Genomic DNA, 18,671 nt, shown 5'->3' with positions numbered 1-18,671 from the left:
ATGCACGCATGTGCACCAGGTGGCTGCTGTTCTGGGTTCCGGCATGCCAGCCAGCCGGCCAGCGCACGGGAGCCTGGAAACCAGAAGAGTAGCTGCCCAGTGCGCATACACCCACCGGGAAGATGATGTTCTGCTTTCCTACATCCACATGCGCACTGGCCAGCTGGTGTTTGTGTGTGTATGCGCCAGAAGCCAGAAGACCAGGTGGTTGGTGGGCATGTGCGTGCCGGAAGATCATCTTCCTAGTGTGCACATAAGCACCGGGTGGCTGCTCTTCCGGTTTCCAGCACATGCACACCTGCATGTCCCCGTGCCGAAAAGGTTCGCCAACACTGCTCTAGAGGAAGTAAACTTTGTTAATATAATGATTTATGGAATTGATCCATTTTGTTCAGGTAATGTTGGGATGGCTAATCAGCATTCTAATTCTTCTGGTTTACCTCTCTTTCCCTTTCTAAAGCACATGGAATATTTTCAGCAATGATATTAAAGTGACAAAATGTATGTCTTGATGCAGATAATGTGATTATGTCACAACTTCTGGTACAAACATCTAAACTGCATTTATTTGTGTGCTCATATTGTGGGTACACATGTTATTTGCTCCATGGATTATTTCAACATAACTTTCTAATATTTTTTCTTGTCTCACCTTTTTAAAAAGATACTGTTGTAAACTGCTGGGAAAATTTAATAGAAAACTATTCTTTTTCATAAGTGGATGCCCATGCCTGTATGTAACCAGGCACTTCTAGCAGTCCTTGGCTTAGGTAATAATTAGCATAGAATTTATGATATCAATTAGTGCTATAAGTGAAATGTACCAAATAGGAAAACACATTTTAAGCACTATTGTACATTTCTGTCATAAGCAGTTATTCAGCAACAGAATTTAGATGTAATCTAATTTTATATCCCACAGTCAATTCATAATCAATTGATTTGAAGAATCTCAAGGAACATAAAAAGTAAAGGTTTCTGAAAGTAATTTCAATATAACTGGCTACACTCCTATAAAGATTTACTTGTGGACCACCCTTACAGAAACTTTATAGAACAGTATAAACTTTAACACTATTCCTTTTGTTGACGATATTGATATGGCTGGTAGAATTTCTGGAGGTCAAACATTTCTCATTTCTAATTTAAACTACATGCTGAAAGTAATAATATTTTTCCTTAAATCCACATTATTTAACGATTGTATCATTCCTGTTAATTATGTCTTTATTAGATAATCCTAGAGAGAAAGCTTTCTCTTTTATCCAAACACCCTTTATTCATTGTTCAGTTTTGTAGATCTCTTCCAAAGCTTTCAGATAAATGGAACAGTTTTGTGATATACGTTAATAATCAAGGTACATTTTATAACATTTTTTGAAATATTTTTGGAACTACTATCAACTGAAAACTGAGCAGCACCAAAAACTATACAATTCATTATAAATCATGTTAGAAAGTCAAGAGTTGTAACAAAAGACAATATGAAAAGAAAGACACATGGCTTCATGAGTGGATTCAAAATAAGGTAACTTCACTGGTGATGTCGCACTTTTGTCTAAGGTATAGTCCTATGCATTTTTTTAAAGAGTACTATAAGTCTAATGTGACTTCTGAATCAATGTACATAAAAGAAATATACTATTTTAAATCTGTACTGCTTTGTATTATTTTTTTTTTTAATTTGATTTATATGTCGCCCTTCTCCGGAGACTCAGGGCGGCTTACAATGTGCTAAGCAATAGCCTTCATCCTTTTGTATATTTATACAAAGTCAGCTTATTTTCCCCACAACTGGGTCCTCAATTTACCTACCTTAGAAAGGATGGAAGGCTGAGTCAACCTTGAGCCTGGCGAGATTCGAACCTGCAGTAATTGCAGGCACCTGGTCTTAATAACAGGGTGCTTTAAACCACTGTACTACCAAGGCGCCTTGGTAGTACAGTGTTAAACAGTATTAAAGTATTTTACAGTATTAAAGCCTGTTTTTTGTTTTTTTGGCAACCGTTGTTCTAATGTGATTATATATGGTACTTTTCAGAAAATGTCTGAATGTCTGGTTCCATGTGCAAATCATATCTATAAATTAATGAGTCTCATTTAACAGTCCAGATATGGATTAGTTCATCAGTTTATTATTTTTCCAGCTGTGTACGTAAAAATCCTCCTAAACTGATGTTTGAAATCTCAGAATATGCTGGAACAATCTGCGACAGCTCCTACAATCAGTACCAGCTTCAGAAGAGTTATATTTATTGTGCTTAGCAGCTAATGTCATGGTGATGGCACATGACATTATATTATGAAGCACATAAAGAGTGATCCAAATAGCATATATAAGACTACATAATGTGTGTAAAAATGACCCCGGTAGTACATGGTATTTTGTTATAAACAAAATTATATACAGTTGAAATGTCATGTCTGTTCCTGAGAAATTGAGGCTGGAAGGTGGGCAATCTTTTGTCTGATGCCCTGATCATCCCTAGGCACATTGCATCTTTATGAATCTATTACCTCACTGCACTGCTGAACATAGCACAAGAAAAAGAAGCAAAATGCTCAGAATTGTCCTTTTGTTTTTGATAACATTTTATTTTAAAAAATATATTAAAAGAACATTATTATTATAATCCATGCAATTTATATTCAAATTGTATTAAATTCTGCATGATTACTCTGGAAAATTGAATTTCAGGCTTTAAATCTATATCATTTATTACAATCAAATGGGTCAGCAAAAAAAGATAAAAACAGTCTTCATTTAAAGACCCATATACTCCATGTATATACTATGCACTTAATAGGTCTATTTTGTTAGATATGAAAATACAGCAGAAAAACACAAAGCCTGCAAACTACAGTGACATTTAGAAAATGTCACATAATGGGCCATGGTGATATTAACATCATATAGTTTTTTCAGGTGGAATTTTTAAAAAAATCATAGTATAGCCCCGTGATGGCGGACCTGGCAGGTATTACAGAGACCTGGTTGGGCAATGAAGGGGGGGTCCCCCTCGTAGAAATATGCCCACCAGGTTTCCGTGCATTCCATCAGCCAAGGACTCGGGGCAGGGGTGGAGGTGTGGCGGTCATTATAAAGGAAGGTCTTGACCCTAGGGAAGTCACTGTCCCTCAGACAACCGGATGTGAGTCCCTCCTCGTGAAGTGGGGTTATGGGTTACAGATGGGCCTGTTGATTGCGTACCTGGCTCCCTGCCACGTATCATCAGCCCTGCCTGAGCTCCTCAATGTAATAGCCGAAGTGGCGGTTGAGACTCCTAAGCTACTGGTTATGGGAGATTTCAACCTGCCATCCATTGGTGAAACGTCTGAAGGGGCTCGGGAGTTTATGGCTTCCATGACGGCCATGGACCTGACCCAATTAGTTCATGGCCCTACTCACACGGGAGGACACACTCTGGATTTGATCTTTATCTCTGACCAGTGGCTGAATGGTTTAGATATAGGGGATATAGTCATCGAACCCTTATCATGGTCAGACCATTCTCTCCTTAAGCTTGACCTTCTGACCACTACAAGCCACCACAGGGAGGCAGAATCAATTAAATGGTTCCACCCCAGGCGCCTGATGGATCCTGATAGGTTCCGGATGGAGCTTGGGCCATTTCCTGAGACCTTGGCTCATGACTCGGCTGAAGACCTAGTAGCGTCCTGGGATAGGATGGCCGCTGGTGCTTTAGACCGGGTCGTGCTTTTGCGGCCTCTGACCCGGCATCGAACCTACCCAGCTCCTTGGTTCTCTGTTGAGCTGAGGGGGATGAAACGCCGGAAAAGACACCTAGAGAGCAGTTGGAGGACCAGCCGTTCCAAATCCGACCGAACACTAGTGAGATCTTATATTAAGACCTACTTAGTGGCGATAAAAGCGGCAAAATGTAACTATTTTTCCACTCTTATTGCATTGGCAGATAATCGCCCAGCTGCTTGTTTAGGGTTACCCGCTCTCTACTCCAGCTGAGAGCCCGGGAAGACCCTCTGCAAGGACGAGCTGAGGATTTTGCACAATATCTGCACGATAAAATCAGATTCGCGAAGGCTTGGACTCTAACTGGGTTAATTCGGATGAAATGACGAGGACAGATCTTGAGAACATTATCTGGGATGAGTTTGATACTGTGACTCCTGAGGACGTGGACAGGTTACTGGGAAAGTTGAATGCGACCACATGTTTATTGGACCCGTGCCCTTCCTGGCTAGTGCTGGCTACCCGGGAGGTTACACGTAGCTGGCTCCAGAGAATTATTAACGCTTCTCTAAGCGAGGGATTCTTACCTCCCACCTTGAAAGAGGCGGCGGTGAGACCCCTCCTTAAGAAGCCCTCTCTGGATCCGGCTGTTTTAGCAAACTACCATCCAGTCTCCAACCTTCGCTTTTTAGCGAAGGTTGTCGAAAGTGTGGTGGCACAACAGCTCCCACAGTACCTGGATGAAGCTGTCTATCTAGACTTGTTCCAGTCCGGCTTCAGGCCTGGATACAGCACAGAAACAGCATTGGTCGCATTGGTTGATGATCTCTGGAGGGCTCGGGATAGGGGATGTTCCTCTATCCTAGTCCTATTAGATCTCTCAGCGGCTTTTGATACCATTGATCATGGTATCATGCTGCACCGGTTGGAGGGGCTGGGAGTGGGAGGCACCGTATTACGGTGGTTCTCGTCCTACCTCTCTGACAGGTCGCAGTCAGTGTTGACAGGTGGACAGAGATCGACCACTTGCGGGGTGCCACAGGGGTCGGTCCTGTCACCTCTCCTGTTCAACATTTATGTGAAGCCGTTGGGGGAGATCATCCGTGGTTTTGGGGTGCAATGTCATCTGTACTCTGATGACACTCAGCTGTACATCTCCACCACAAACCACCCCAATGATGCCCTTGAAGTGATGTCCCGGTGCCTTGAGGCCGTACGGGTCTGGATGGGGAGAAACAGGCTTCGACTCAACCCTTCCAAGACTGAGTGGCTATAGTTGCCGGCATCCCGGTACAGCTAGTTAGTCCCATCACTAACTATTGGGAATGAGTCATTGACCCCCACAGAGAAAGCTCGCAATTTAGGCATCCTCCTGGATGCACGACTGTCTTTAGAAAATTATATAACAGCCGTGGCCAGAGGAGCTTTCTATCAAGTTCGCCTGATTTGCCAATTGCATCCCTTTCTAGACCAGGACTCATTATGCACAGTCACTCAAGCCCTCATCATTTCCCGACTTGACTACTGCAATGCTCTCTACATGGGGCTCCCCTTGAAGTGCACCCGAAAGCTCCAACTGGTCCAGAATGCGGCCGCGTAAGTAATTATGGGAGCAACAGGGTGCTCACATGTAACACCTCTTCTACGCGAGCTGCACTGGCTTCCGGTGGTCTTCTGAGTGTGCTTCAAGGTATTGGTTCTTACCTTTAAAGTGCTCCATGGCTTAGGACCTGAGTACTTACGAGACCACCTGCTGCAACCAATAACCTCCCACCAACCAATACGCTCTCACAGAGTAGGCCTACTCATAGTACCATCATTAAAACAATGTTGTCTAGTAGTTCCAAGGGAGAGAGTCTTCTCTGTGGGGGCACCTACTCTTTGGAACAAAATACCCCCTGGAATACGAATAATCCCAGATCTTCGCACTTTCCGACGTGCCCTGAAGACCTTTCTGTTTCAACAAGCAGGGCTAGCATAAACATCTAAATTCTATGCCAAGATCTTAGCAGATACACCAAGTTGACTCAATTTATTATTTACTGTATACATATATATATGTATATATATGTATACAGTATGTATACATATGTATGTATATACATATACATATATATTATATGTATATGAAATCTTAATCTGTTCACCGCCTGAGTCCTTCGGGAGAAGGGCGGTATAGAAATTCAATAAAATAAATAAATAAATAAATAAATAAATAAATAAATAAATAAATAAATAAATAAATAAATAAATAAATGGCGAGCCTATGGCCCACGTGCTAGAGATGGCACGCAGAGCCCTCTCTGGGCACGTGCACTGTTGCCAGCTGCTCTTCCGGGTTCCAATGTGTGCCAGCCAGCTGGTCTTCACAGGTGCCGGAGTGCTGGAAAATGGCCCAAAAAACTGCCTGAAAATGGCCTGTTTTTTGGCTGTTTTCAGGCCATTTTCGGTGTTTTTCAGGGCATTTTCAGGCTGTTTTTTGGGGCATTTTCAGGCCGTTTTTGGGGCTGTTTTTGCCCCCCAAAATGGCCTGGAAATGGCCTGAAAACAGACAAAAAACAGGCATGCACGCCAGCCAGTTGGTGTGGATTTCAGGCGCTCTGGCATGTTTCACACGTTTCAGTTTGGGCACTCAGTACCAAAAAGGTTCACCATCACTGGTATAGTCTATTGAGATAAAGATACTGTAGCAGTAACATTTCTAGTACAAGAGCCTTGATGGTACAGTGGTCTAAGCACCCTGTTATTAACACAGCTGCCTGCAATTACTGCTGGTTCGAATCTCTCCAAGGCTCAAGGTTGACTCAGCCTTCCATTCTTTCTAAGGTAGGTGAAATGAGGACCCAGTTTGTGGGGGCAATAAGCTGACTTTTTATAAAATATACAAAAGTATGAAGGCTATTGCTTAACGCATTGTAAGCCGCCCTGAGTCTCCGGAGAAGGGCGGCATATAAATCAAAATTAAAAAAAAAAATGCTAGGCATTTGGGGCACAGATAATTGTTCTCAGGGATTATGAAAGGATATTTAAATTATATGTAAATGTGAACATTTGTTTTCTTAATTATTGGTGAAAATCCAGTTTTCAGTTTCGAAAGGTGGTTAGGTGGAACAATATTTTGTATGTCTATATGAGTACGGTAACTTCAGCATAATACAGAAAAATACTGTTAATATGGCTACTAAAGGAATTAATAAATAGGGTAATAGAAGTCTGACCTGCTGCTACTGAGCATATTGCAGCAACTAGCTGGATTTTAAGGTGGCTTCACTTAATCCATCAAGAAGCAGAAGCAAACTTTTGGAACAAAGTAGGGGTACAAATATAATGTAAACAGGGAAGGCAGATGACTTGAGGCCAAGAAAGAGAAAACTTGCCAGGGTTCCCATTGTTACCTGTTCTTGCTCTCTTTTTCCTTCCTTTTATGAAGAAACAAAAGCAAGAAATTAGGCTGATCATATTTGGATTGAAATCCAACCAGTAGAAGGCAGAAAAAATAATAGAAAATTCTGTTTTCTGCCATTTAGTGTAGGTTATTGCAGCCTAGATGTAGTGAGTCTAAATGAGAATGACCCAAATTTGTTTGGATGTTCTCAAGGGAGCTCAACATTACTGATGATACTGATAATAAGGCAGCAGTGGACTCACAGTAGTCATGTGACCATTCTCCCTTTTTCCCACCCACTTCCAATTGCTGTAGCTTTTGATGGAATGGGCTGAGCTCTGTTACCATTAGGGTCTGCATCTGAAAAATTTATCTTGGGGTTCATATGCTCTACTACTTCCTCTGGAGCAATGATTTCAGTTGTAGGAGCATCATCAATACTTTGATTTCTTCCAGTTTTTCAAGTGATTCGCCTTGTAAGGAATTCAAGAATACATCGTTATATTATTATTATTATTATTATTTTATTATTATTTAAATTTATATACCGCCTTTCTCCCGAAGGACTCAGGGTGGTGTACAACCAAAAATAAAAACATAAAAATATAAAATTTAAAACAATTTAAAAGTATATTAAACAAATTTGGCCCATATTGATTAAAAAAACCCTTTTAAAAAAACGAATTAAAAACAATTAAAAGAGCTACGCCAGCCCGGCTTGCTGGAATAGAAAAGTTTTGAGGGTACGGCAGAAGGTGCGTAGATCTGGGATCCTTCATATCTCTGGGGGCAGTTCGTTCCAAAGGGCAGGTGCCCCCACAGAGAAGGCTCTCCCCCTGGGGGCCGCCAGTTGACATTGTTTGACCGACGGCACTCTGAGGAGCCCCTCTCTGTGAGAGCATACTGGCCGCTGGGAGGCTACCAGTGGCAGAAGGCGGTCTCGTAGATACTCAGGTCCTAAGTCATGGAGCACTCTAAAGATGGTAACCAATACCTTGAAGCGCACCCGGAAGACCACCGGGAGCCAGTGCAGCTCACGCAGGAGAGGTGTTACATGGGAGCGCCACATGGCTCCCACAATCACCCGGGCGGCCGCATTCTGGACCAATTGGAGCCTCGGGTGCTCTTCAAGGGGAGCCCCATGTAGAGAGCATTATAGTAGTCCAGGCGGGAAGTGACAAGGGCATGAGTGACCGTGCGTAAGGAGTCTCGATCCAGAAAAGGACGCAACTGACGAATCAGGCGGACCTGATAAAAAGCCGCCCTGGCCACAGCTGTCACATGTTCTTCTAAAGACAGCCATGTATCCAGGAGGACACCCAAGTTGTGAGCCCTCTGCATGGGGGCCAATGACTCACCCCCGATAGTCAGTGACAGTGCCAACTGACTATATCGGGACACCGGGAGCCACAGCCACTCGGTCTTGGAGGGGTTGAGCTTGAGCCTGTTTCTCCCCATCCAGATCCGCACGGCCTCCAGGCACCAGGACATCACGTCAAGGGCATAATTGGGGTGCTCCAGGGTGGAGATGTACAGCTGAGTATCATCAGCATACTGATGGAACCTCACCCCGAAACCACAGATGATCTCACCCAGCGGCTTCACATAAATGTTGAACAGAAGGGGCGAGAGAACCGACTCTTGCGGCACCCCACATATAAGGGGCCTCAAGGTCGACCTCTGCACCCCTGCCAACACAAACTGTGACTGGTCAGAGAGAAAGGAAGAGAACCACCGTAATACGGTGCCTCCCACTCCCAGCCCCTCCAACCGGTGCAGCATGATACCATGATCAATGGTATCAAAAGCCGCTGAGAGATCTAATAGGACCAGGACAGTGGAACAGCCTCTGTCCCGAGCCCTCCAGAGATCATCAACCAACGCGACCAATGCTGTTTCCGTGCTGTACTCACGGAATATATGTATTCATCATTAAATTAGAAAACTGTAAATGTAGCAAATATACTCTGGATCACCATAGGTATGAAGAACAGTTTCACTTCTAGCCCTGGCCCTTTTTCTGCTGTTGAGACCTTCTAATAAAATTGTGTATAGGGTTGTCCATTTTTATATAGTGTATTGTATATAAAAACCTATATACATATTGGGCAATAATAAGTTGGAAAATCAATATAGATCTTTTAAAAGGAATATTAAAATGGTTACTACATCACACCATTTTCCCCTCTTCCCTTGCCTGCAAGTGCACTCAAGCCATACATGTAGATGCAGTATAGATATGAGTCTGCCTAACTAAATGAACATCCTTTGGCTTATACCCAAGCAGACCATCTCCCTGTTCCCCTATGGATGTTGCATCTTCCTTGTTAAAAAAAAAAGACTTTTAACATTTCACAAGGAAGTGTGTATGAAATAGTGGGGGGCCAGTTGTGCGCATGCTCTCTTCCAGTAGGAAGCAGCATAGTTCTTTTATTCAATTAACTTGCATCTGCTCCCTTGTTTCCTGGAACTGTGCTTTTATGTACTACAGGCTAATCGAAAGAAAATAAGGTCAAATTGCAGTAGCAAGGTCCTATCAAAGAAGATTTGCACAATTGGTTGTTTTAGGGCTTGTTGCAAGGTTTATTAAATGTGGGAACATACACACACCTTTTGAGGGAAAAGAAATGTGATATGTGCAATTCCTTGTGTTACAGATACTTAATGCAGCTATCAGATTATAGGTTCTTTATATTAATATTTATATAGATATGCTTATAATGAAACACCTCTCTGAATGCTCAGTTAACTATGTATCCCTAGGCTGCCCCAAAGGTGCTTTTTCAGGAGGCAACTGGACTTTCTTATTTTTTATTTTGAAGATATTTCGCTTCTCATCCAAGAAGCTTCTTCAGCTCTGACAGGATAGTGAGGAATGGAAGGATTTATATTCCTTGCAGACAGCTGGTAATTTGCATCCTTTTAGAGGGTTGTTGAAGCACTTAGAAGTTTATCTGTGTCCTCAGGGTCATCTGAGTAGTGCTCCAGGTTCCTGCAGTCTGCATTTTTTCCCCTTTCCTCTGGAAATCCATTCCTACTCCCACACCATTCAAAGAATAGAATAGAATAGAATAGAATAGAATAGAATAGAATAGAATAGAATAGAATAGAATAGAATAGAATAGAATTCTTTATTGGCCAAGTGTGATTGGACACACAAGGAATTTGTCTTTGGTGCAGAAACGCTCGCAGTTCGTGTTGGCAGGGGGGCAGAGGTCGACCTCGAGGCATCTCGCATGGGGAGTGCCACAAGGGTCGGTCCTCTCGCCCCTTCTGTTCAACATTTATGTGAAGCCACTGGGTGAGATCATCCGTGGTTTTGGGGTGAAGTGTCATCTGTACGCTGATGATACTCAGCTGTACATCTCCACCCCAGACCACCCCAACGATGCCCTTGATGTGATGTCTCGCTGCCTGGAGGCCGTGCGGGTCTGGATGGGGAGGAACAGGCTCAGACTCAACCCGTCCAAGACCGAGTGGCTGTGGCTGCCGGTGTCCCGATATAGTCAGCAGGTGCCATCGCTGACTATTGGGGGTGAATCTTTGCCCCCCACAGAGAGGGCTCGCAATCTGGGTGTCCTCCTGGATGCACGGCTGTCTTTAGAAGAGCATATGACGGCCGTGGCCAGGGGGGCCTTTTATCAGGTTCGCCTGATCCGCCAGTTGCGGCCCTTTCTGAACCGGGACGCCTTGCGCACGGTCACTCATGCCCTTGTCACCTCCCGGCTGGACTATTGTAATGCTCTCTACATGGGGCTCCCCTTGAAGAGCACTCGGAGGCTCCAACTGGTCCAGAATGCGGCCGTGCGGGTGGTTATGGGCGCAACTCGTTGTGCCCGCGTGACACCCCTCCTGCGCGAGCTGCACTGGCTCCCAGTGGTCTTCCGGGTGCGATTCAAGGTGTTGGTTACCACCTTTAAAGCGCTCCATGTCATAGGACCCGGGTACCTTCGAGACCGTCTTCTGCCACCAATAGCCTCCCACCGACCAGTCCGCTCCCACAGAGAGGGTCTCCTCAGGGTGCCATCAGCCAAGTTATGTCGGCTGGCGACGCCCAGGGGGAGGGCCTTTTCTGTGGGAGCCCCAGCCCTGTGGAATGAACTGCCCCCGGAAATACGCAAGATCTCCGACCTCCGAGTGTTTCGTTGCGCACTGAAGACCCTGTTATTCCGCCAGGCAGGGCTATCAACTTAATAATTTTAATTGGGGTATTTTAAATGTTTGGGGTTTTAAATCGGCCAAATCTATGTAATTATTTTAATTTTTAATTATTGTTGTGTGTTGTGTTTTTAAATTGGCTGTACACCGCCCTGAGTCCTTCGGGAGAAGGGCGGTATAGAAATAAAATTATTTATTTATTTATTTTATTTATATGCTCTCAGTGTACATAAAAAGTCAAGAATCACAGGGCACAACACCCAGTGACAGTCATATGGTACAATAAGGGTGTTCACCCCAAATTTCCAGAGGAAAGGAAAACAAAGTCCAGTTGCCTCCTGAAAAAGCACTTTTGGGACAACCATGACCTTGATGACTGAGTATTTCTATAGACTTTCCATCCCTAGGTTGTGTATAGATGGAGATGTATTTAGTAAACAAGCAGATCTCAATGTTCTAGCACGAATGGTTTCACAATATTTTTTCTCTAATCTTACACAAGAGTTATAATTTATTTGGAATTTAATTCCAAATTTAATTTAATAAAAAGAGTTTTTCCTCTCCTTCCCTGCTATAGAATGGATTTACTGTAGTTGTGATATAAATGAGTTTTCATCTTTGGAAATTTACCTAGCTTTCCTCCCATGCATTGAATGAGTATGCAGTTGAGATCATTAGACTGTTCTTCCCCAGCTGCAATGTGCTTTCTGCTGGTAATCCAATCTGTTGTCATGATTCCCATTCACCATGCAGAAGTTCTGTGTGTACATGGCAATATACGCTCATAAACATAATTCTCTACAAGTGAATCTGTGGGTTATACACATATACATTGTGCGTTCATAGGGGTGCTCCCGATGTAGCCAGTGCATTCAGCCAGTGCTGTCCTTGAGCATTCTTTCAGTGAAAAGAAAGAGGTCTATAAATTTTCTTCACACTGGATTGTTCAATAATTCAAAAATCAATAATTTTCCAAGGAAAAGTCAATTTAGTGTCAGAGCAATTCTGCAATAATGACAACGTTGATGAAAACGATTCCTTCAAACCTGTGTGGAAAGCCTACCCTAGAAGAATGAAATATTTTGGGAAATATAAAAAAAAAGGCAGGATAGAATATTTCCCCTAAAGAAGAAATGGAAAAAAATCTTAAGGGAGGCAGAAACCAACACCAGTCTCCCTGCCCCCAAGCAGAAACGAGGAGGCCAGCTTTTAAAAATGCATATTTGGTAATCCATTCAAGACAGGATATTTTGACACTCCTTGCAGCAAAGTTTGACAGCTATCAAAAGCAGAATGGTAGGATTAAATGTCACAAGTAAATGCCTTATTCTCCAATAGAGGAACTGTATATACTCGGGGTATTAGGGGTTAATTTATTTTTCCTCTCTTAATATATTCATATGTAACCACTCCCATCCTTTACTCCGTCTTGTGAATATAAAAGGAGCTGTATGCACCTCCTCCTTGCTTCTATCTGCGATTACTCAGTGAATATAGAATGCCTACTGTAAATAAACAGTGTTATGTTTGAATACTTTATACTTAAATCATTTATTGAGTCTGATCCTTAAAATCATGCAACAATCTGGTAGCAGAGGATGGTTGAATTGACTCAATAAAACTTTAGATATGCCTAAGAGAGAAAACTCCAGAAACAAAAGAGAAAGACCCAACACCAGGGCACACAGTAAAGAAATGGAAGCGGATCAAGAAATGATCGATGAATCCACAACTGTAATATCAAGAGAATCTGAAAACTGCACTACAGACAACGAGGAGATAATGGATGAAACTGATGACCAAGAAGAGAACGAGATAGAAAACAACGAACTCAGGGGAATAATTCATACCTTAGAAGACTCTAAGGGTAAAATATTGACAAATGAGGAAGAAAAACTGGATAGGGTGAGAGAATACTATGAATCCCTATATAAAGAAGAGGAGGTACCGGATGACAAAATAGAACAATATTTGACAAAAGCAGAGCTCCCACAAATAACTGATGATGAGAAAGAAATGCTTAATAGAAAGATTACAATTGAAGAATTAAAAGTAGCTCTTTCCAAATTGAAAAATAACAAAGCTCCAGGACCCGATGGATTCCCAGGGGAAATATATAAAAAATTAGAAGAAACACTCCAACCGAAATTAGTAGAAATTTTTAATGATGCACTGGTAGAATATAAAATTCCAGAGTCATGGAAAGAGGCGCATGTTACACTTGTGCCGAAAGAAGGTGCCGACCCAAAACAAATTCAAAACTATAGACCAATTTCGCTCCTAAATACTGACTATAAATTATTCATGGGTATAATGGCAGAAAGAATGAAAAAGATTTTAAATAATTGGATATATAAAGATCAGAATGGATTTCTTCCAGGGAGACAAATTAGGGACAATTTGAGAATCGTGCTAGACACTTTAGAGTACTATGAAGAACACCCCGAGAAACAGATGGCCCTGATTTTTGTTGATGCTCAAAAGGCATTTGACAATCTAAATTGGAAATTTATGACTAAACAAATTGAGATTATGAAATTCGGAACAAATTTTGAAATGATGATTAAATCTATATATAATAACCAAAAGGGGAGTATTCTGGTGAATGGGGATAGGACCAAAACATTCCAAATTAGTAAAGGAGTAAGGCAAGGTTGTCCCCTATCCCCACTATTGTTTATTTTGGCCCTAGAAGTTCTTCTACGGAAAATCAGAACCAATGAGGAAATAAAAGGATTGAGGATCAGGAAGGAGACCTACAAGACGCAAGCATTTGCAGACGACGTAGCTCTAATCCTCGAAGATCCCATAGAATCGGGACCAAAAGTATTAGAGGAACTAAGTAAATATGGAGAGGTGGCAGGTTTCATATTGAATAAAACTAAAACCAAAGTATTGATCAAGAACACAACAGAGAGCCAGAAAAACGAGATAGAAGAAGTATTAGGATTACAGGTTGCCAAAAAAATTAAATACCTAGGAATTTGGATTACATCAAGATGTTCGACCCTGAAAGATGATAATTATACCCCCCTAATTAGAAAAATGAAACAAGACCTAGACAGATGGAAAAAATAAGATTATCACTATTGGGCAAGATAGCCACAATTAAGATGAACATCCTCCCTAGAATATTATTCTTATTCCAAAATATACCGATATATTTAGATAAAATTTTTTTTCTAGAACTAGACAAAATTATCAGAGAATTTATATGGGAAGGGAAAAAAACGAGATTTTCCATTAAAATTTTAAGGGGCAAAAGAGACATAGGCGGATTTGGACTCCCGGACTGGCAAACATACTACAGGGCAGCTAAGCTAGTTTGGATAAGAGATTGGATCACCTTGGAAAATGAGAGGATACTTACCCTAGAAGGTCATGACTTGCAAAAAGGGTGGCACGCCCACATTTGGGACATGGAGAAGAAAAGGAAGACACATTTCCATAGACATAAAATCAGAGGCTCCCTGATACAAACATGGATCCAGATCAGGCAAAAATATTATAAAAAAACCCCAAATTGGCTCTCAACGATGGAGGCCCTGACCCACCCCAATAGAAGGGAGAGGGAGAAAATGGGCAGATATAAAGATATTTTAGACGAAGGAGGGAGGCTTAAATCAAATGATACCTTACGAGAGCAAGGAATAATCTTAGATTGGTGGACTTACTTACAAGTGAAATCCAGATACCAGAGAGATAAAGAACAATACGGTTTAGAATTTGGACCAAATGGATTGGATAAAGTCCTGTTGGGAACAAATAAAAAGATCCTGGCAAAACTATACAATTACTTACTAGGCGACGATAAGTTTGAAGATGTCACAAAGAACCAAATAATTGCATGGGAGAAAAATACAGGGCGTGATATAAATTTTGGAGAATGGGAGGAGGCATGGAACAGGAATCTTAAATTGACCAGAGCGGTGACATACAAGGAAAATCAGTACAAAATGTTCCATAGATGGTATTTAGCCCCGGCCAGACTAGCAAAAATATACCCCAATATACACCCCAACTGTTGGAAATGCGGCCATGGTCAAGGCACCTTCTTTCACATGTGGTGGACATGCCAGGAAGCGAAAGGATCCTGGAATAAAATTAGGAGGTGGTTAAATGAAATAATAGATGAAGATATTGAATTAACACCAGAGATTTTCCTCCTGGGAATAATAAAGAAGCCATATAGAAAGGAAATGATACATTTAATGATCCATATAATTACAGCCGCCAGATTGGCATATGCACAGTACTGGAAAGAGAAAACTCAACCACCAGAAGAGCTTACAATTAAGAAAATACTCGAGTGCGCAGAGATGACTAAATTAACCTATGAATTAAATGATGAGAAGATAGTGTATTATTTGGTGTGGGAAAGGTGGTATAAGTGGTTGCATGATAAAATGAAAGAAAGACCTAAAGGTGTGCTAAATATTGATTAAAAGTGAGCTGAAATATCACCAACTATTACTTATGTAAATAGTTAAAACACTGTACATCTGATAGTAACTGAAAATATTATTATACTTATATGTTTGATGTCTTTGTTTGAATGTTTTGTTCTTCTTTTTGTTCTTTTTTTTTATTTCTGTTTTGTTTGTAAAAAACCTCAATAAAGTTTCTATAAAAAAAAATTAAAAAAAAGAAAACAACAAACTCAGGTCAGAGATACTGAGACTTTTGAAAAGTCAAAAGGATGACGAAAATCTCATCGCGAACCTCCAAGACATAATAAAAAACAACGGAGCAGCGAGAGAAAAACACATCACAACAGATGAATCTAAAGAATCAAAAATGGTGAGCGAATTGCCTGTAGATAAGAATATAGCAAAAAAGAAGACTAACGGTCCCACACAAAATTTTGAATGGCAGCCATCTTGGTTCCAACAGACCACTAAGATGAGCGAAGCAGAGCCAATCAGAAAACAGAATTCAAAATATCTGGCGCGAAAAGCCTTACATGATGCAAAAAGCAAAAAAGAGAAAATTTACTCTTCAGAAGAATCAGACACAGACATTGAAGAAACTTCAATCGAAATGCAAATAGAATCAGCAATGAAAATGCTTTTTGCAACATTCGGTCCAAAATTAAGAATTACAAAAGAATCAACAAAAGCTAGCAATCGAGAAATAAAGAAAAGACAAGCAAGCAAGCAAACATCTCAGAATCTACCCGCTTCTATCCAAACGACGAGAGCACCGACGCCTGAACCCAGAGAGCCCTGCAAATACTACCCCACGCCACAGACGATCCCAGGAACCAGCGATCTCAACAAGAATCATCTCAACGAAAAGAAACGAGCGCCTGCTGTCACCTGGACACCCAAGATCGAACCGGAGACCGATTCATCGGAAGAAGAACGCTACGAGGGAGCTGCAGCAGCGAGAACCTCTCCCGACAGCTCCAGAAGCGAAATGAATAACGTGCATGTGCAAACCTACGCAGACAACTACGGAGGACATAATGAACAGAGAGAGCCATTCAGACTCGTTGCAAGCATACCCACACCATTCTGCAACTATCAACACTTGCAAGATCACGGACTACCTCCAGTTGTAAGTAATGGATCTAACAGTATTGGGAATTTGCCCAATGATTTCCCAAAACTGAGAATAGATGGTATTAATTTGCAGGAATGGTGTCAACAACTTCAGGTTGTTTTTCTAAAAGAAAACTGATTATTCTTTATTACTAACCCCCCCAAAAGACCTTGGACTCTAAAATTGGACTGCCTACACCACAGAGCATTTTACTTATTAATATCCAGTATATCTCCTGCTATATACCATAGTATTAAGCATAATTTGACTGTCTCAGAAATTATTCAATGCATGTTTAAATTGTTTCATAGTGAAAGTGTAGCGACTACTACAAGAATGTCTAAAGATTTCTTCTCAGCTAGGATAAAGCCAGGGGTTACCATAAGTGAACATTTAATATCTTTAAACAAAATCAGAGCAGAGCTGCATTTAAGGGGAGAGATAATTTCAGATCAAACAATGAAGAGTGTTATCATTAATTCATTAGACCCATCATGGGATAACTATATATCACATTTAGACACAATTAATTTAGGATACTTGTCCATAGAGAATTTATCAAATAAGCTAATAGCTGAAGATAATTCAAGAAGGAGTCGCTGTAATAACCACATAGAACATAGACAACATAAGAGAGTAGCATTCCAAGAAAAATATCGTGAATCAATTGAATGTCACAACTGTGGATCTAAAGAACATTGTAGAAGAGATTGTCCTAAATTCCTTAGAGAAAGGCAAAAACCTGACTATAGAGGTAGATACCATAACAGACAATCATCCATTGATAGACATAGATATAGAAGCTCACCCAACTATAGAGAACATAGAGGGGGCAGGGATAATTCAAGAGATAGAAGATCTGGTTCACTAAATGGATTAAACAAACATAATACAACTAACATACAACAGCCAGGGGACAATGATTGGCTCATTGATTCTGGGGCAACTAATCACACAACACATAACAAAAGTATATTATCTTCATTTATAGAAGATAAATTTGTAATCAAAGTAGCTAATCAAGAAAAAGTCCAAGTTATTGGTAGAGGAAATGTTAACTTACCCGGTCTAGGAAAAATAGAGGGGGTATTACTAATACCAGAAATACCTCATAACATACTTAGTGCAATAAAACTAAGTAGAGATTCTGACATAAATATAGTATTCTCAAAAGGAAAAGCAACACTAGAGAAAAACAAAACAAGTTTAGGTAGTGTGATTATCAAAGGAGGTCTACCATATTTAATCATAAAAGAAAGATGGTTACACAACATTGATTCCAACATGGATGATAACGATAACATAGATAATGCAGACAATAGCAATAGTGATAATGAGGAACATGAAACAATTCATAGCCACAAAGACACATCTATTAATGACGCATCCAATAACAAAAAACCTACAATTGGAAAACCAATCCATGATGAATGTGCACATATTTTACATAGGAAATTAGGGCATGCTAGTTTTCCTGTAGTACAAAAGATGATTGAACATGCTGAAGGTGTTAAAATAAAAAATTGTAAAAACTATTTGGAATGCTCAGTATGTAAGTCCACAAAACTCAGAACTAGCCCCAAACCAAGAAAGGCAACAAGATCAACTAATCAAATTTTTGATTTGGTACATATGGATTTGGTTGGTCCATTAACACCATCAATCACATATAGAAAACGATACTTTCTGACTATTGTAGATGACTATAGTCGTTATGGATTTGTCTACACTTTAAAACACAAAGATGAAACCTTTCAGAAATTTAAAGAGTTTTACAAACGTGTAGAAACACAACATAATATTAAGATAAAACAAATCATGACAGATAGGGGATCTGAATTCATGTCAAAAGAATTCTCCCAATGGCTAAAA

The sequence above is a fragment of the Pituophis catenifer genome, unplaced genomic scaffold, assembly GCF_029215685.1.
Source record: "Pituophis catenifer annectens isolate HBS135680 unplaced genomic scaffold, rPitCat1.0.hap2 SCAF_4, whole genome shotgun sequence".
Lineage (NCBI taxonomy): Eukaryota > Metazoa > Chordata > Lepidosauria > Squamata > Colubridae > Pituophis > Pituophis catenifer.
The sequence above is the reverse complement of the archived record's forward strand: the minus strand, read 5'-3'. Positions refer to the sequence as shown.